This window comes from Solea solea, chromosome 16 (genome assembly GCF_958295425.1).
Source record: "Solea solea chromosome 16, fSolSol10.1, whole genome shotgun sequence".
Lineage (NCBI taxonomy): Eukaryota > Metazoa > Chordata > Actinopteri > Pleuronectiformes > Soleidae > Solea > Solea solea.
The window spans coordinates 2137501-2140000 of NC_081149.1; the positions used below are offsets into that span (position 1 = coordinate 2137501).

The 2500-nt window shown below is 51.4% G+C and overlaps 7 non-coding genes across 7 annotated transcripts in view; 5 read left to right on the top strand and 2 right to left on the bottom strand.

The window, feature by feature from the left end:
• The window catches only part of LOC131441649 (U2 spliceosomal RNA), a 193-nt gene extending 84 nt beyond the window's left edge, over positions 1-109 (bottom strand). Inside the window, exon 1 of the small nuclear RNA XR_009232253.1 lies at positions 1-109. This exon is cut by the window's left edge and continues 84 nt beyond it. This is a non-coding gene — a small nuclear RNA (U2 spliceosomal RNA).
• A 308-nt stretch (positions 110-417) lies between these two features.
• On the top strand, positions 418-536 carry LOC131441178 (5S ribosomal RNA). The gene has a single exon (XR_009231852.1). It is a non-coding gene; the product is annotated as a 5S ribosomal RNA (ribosomal RNA).
• Positions 537-832: 296 nt separating this feature from the next.
• Positions 833-951, top strand: LOC131477165 (5S ribosomal RNA). Its single transcript, XR_009243516.1, has one exon. It is a non-coding gene; the product is annotated as a 5S ribosomal RNA (ribosomal RNA).
• Positions 952-1247: 296 nt separating this feature from the next.
• LOC131477266 (5S ribosomal RNA) lies at positions 1248-1366 on the top strand. Its single transcript, XR_009243613.1, has one exon. It is a non-coding gene; the product is annotated as a 5S ribosomal RNA (ribosomal RNA).
• A 296-nt stretch (positions 1367-1662) lies between these two features.
• Positions 1663-1781, top strand: LOC131477426 (5S ribosomal RNA). The gene has a single exon (XR_009243764.1). It is a non-coding gene; the product is annotated as a 5S ribosomal RNA (ribosomal RNA).
• Positions 1782-2077: 296 nt separating this feature from the next.
• On the top strand, positions 2078-2196 carry LOC131477474 (5S ribosomal RNA). Its single transcript, XR_009243810.1, has one exon. It is a non-coding gene; the product is annotated as a 5S ribosomal RNA (ribosomal RNA).
• Positions 2197-2320: 124 nt separating this feature from the next.
• LOC131442387 (U2 spliceosomal RNA) overlaps positions 2321-2500 on the bottom strand; it is a 193-nt gene continuing 13 nt past the window's right edge. The window contains exon 1 of the small nuclear RNA XR_009232961.1: positions 2321-2500. This exon is cut by the window's right edge and continues 13 nt beyond it. This is a non-coding gene — a small nuclear RNA (U2 spliceosomal RNA).

Below are 2500 nucleotides of genomic sequence, written 5' to 3' on the forward strand. Positions count from 1 at the left end.
TGCTCAAAAATGCATTTAATATTTAATCCCCATATAGAGGACATATCAGATATTAAACTGATAAGAACAGATACTACACTTGATCTTAGCCAAAAGGCCGAGAAGCGATGGCCCACAAGTGTCTGGGGCCAACTCAAGATCTTGGCACACAAGTTACTTGTTGTGGTGCCATGTTTTTTAAGTGCGCATAACAAAGGCTGCTGCTGATCACCTCCGCCCCAAGGTGATCTAAGTGCACCTCTGAGCCTTGACGGACAGCTGCTTGACATTTGACACACTCAAAGGGCGCGGCCATACAGCAAAGCCCACAAAAAACAACTTAAACTCTTGAACGTTCGAAAGGCTGACTTTTGAGCTCCTCCACGAGCAGGGGGCCTTGCCTAGTCTATAAAAGGAGTCTGTGTCCCCAGCCCGTCGGCTTACGGCCATACCACCCTGAGCACGCCCGATCTCGTCTGATCTCGGAAGCTAAGCAGGGTCGGGCCTGGTTAGTACTTGGATGGGAGACCGCCTGGGAATACCAGGTGCTGTAAGCTTTTACACTGCTGCTTCCTTACAAGAAACATGGGCTTGCAATTACGTTGACGCACTGGCACACGTTAACGTCCTTCTAGTTTCAGCCTTGGATGTCGCTCTGCAAGCATGTGAGAAGCTTGGAGATGGGGAGCAGCTTACCCAACTCGGTGTAGCTTCCTAATACTGGAATAGAGTGTAGCAGGTAGTGGAGATAAAGGCTCAAGTGCAGTGTGTTCGAAAGGCTGACTTTTGAGCTCCTCCACGAGCAGGGGGCCTTGCCTAGTCTATAAAAGGAGTCTGTGTCCCCAGCCCGTCGGCTTACGGCCATACCACCCTGAGCACGCCCGATCTCGTCTGATCTCGGAAGCTAAGCAGGGTCGGGCCTGGTTAGTACTTGGATGGGAGACCGCCTGGGAGTACCAGGTGCTGTAAGCTTTTACACTGCTGCTTCCTTACAAGAAACATGGGCTTGCAATTACGTTGACGCACGGGCACACGTTAACGTCCTTCGAGTTTCAGCCTTGGATGTCGCTCTGCAAGCATGTGAGAAGCTTGGAGATGGGGAGCAGCTTACCCATCTCGGTGTAGCTTCCTAATACTGGAATAGAGTGTAGCAGGTAGTGGAGATAAAGGCTCAAGTGCAGTGTGTTCGAAAGGCTGACTTTTGAGCTCCTCCACGAGCAGGGGGCCTTGCCTAGTCTATAAAAGGAGTCTGTGTCCCCAGCCCGTCGGCTTACGGCCATACCACCCTGAGCACGCCCGATCTCGTCTGATCTCGGAAGCTAAGCAGGGTCGGGCTTGGTTAGTACTTGGATGGGAGACCGCCTGGGAATACCAGGTGCTGTAAGCTTTTACACTGCTGCTTCCTTACAAGAAACATGGGCTTGCAATTACGTTGACGCACGGGCACACGTTAACGTCCTTCTAGTTTCAGCCTTGGATGTCGCTCTGCAAGCATGTGAGAAGCTTGGAGATGGGGAGCAGCTTACCCATCTCGGTGTAGCTTCCTAATACTGGAATAGAGTGTAGCAGGTAGTGGAGATAAAGGCTCAAGTGCAGTGTGTTCGAAAGGCTGACTTTTGAGCTCCTCCACGAGCAGGGAGCCTTGCCTAGTCTATAAAAGGAGTCTGTGTCCCCAGCCCGTCGGCTTACGGCCATACCACCCTGAGCACGCCCGATCTCGTCTGATCTCGGAAGCTAAGCAGGGTCGGGCCTGGTTAGTACTTGGATGGGAGACCGCCTGGGAATACCAGGTGCTGTTAGCTTTTACACTGCTGCTTCCTTACAAGAAACATGGGCTTGCAATTACGTTGACGCACGGGCACACGATAACGTCCTTCTAGTTTCAGCCTTGGATGTCGCTCTGCAAGCATGTGAGAAGCTTGGAGATGGGGAGCAGCTTACCCATCTCGGTGTAGCTTCCTAATACTGGAATAGAGTGTAGCAGGTAGTGGAGATAAAGGCTCAAGTGCAGTGTGTTCGAAAGGCTGACTTTTGAGCTCCTCCACGAGCAGGGGGCCTTGCCTAGTCTATAAAAGGAGTCTGTGTCCCCAGCCCGTCGGCTTACGGCCATACCACCCTGAGCACGCCCGGTCTCGTCTGATCTCGGAAGCTAAGCAGGGTCGGGCCTGGTTAGTACTTGGATGGGAGACCGCCTGGGAATTCCAGGTGCTGTAAGCTTTTACACTGCTGCTTCCTTACAAGAAACATGGGCTTGCAATTACGTTGACGCACGGGCACGGGCACAGGCACACGTTAACGTCCTTCTAGTTCCAGCCTTGCTTTGGTTTTCACAGAAAAAAGAGAATGGTGCACCATTCCTGGTGGCACTGCAATGCCAGGTCAATGCAAGGAGTGAAGAGAGCAAGCCCCAGTTTTCACCTCCCAATGCTCAAAAATGCATTTAATATTTAATCCCCATATAGAGGACATATCAGATATTAAACTGATAAGAACAGATACTACACTTGATCTTAGCCAAAAG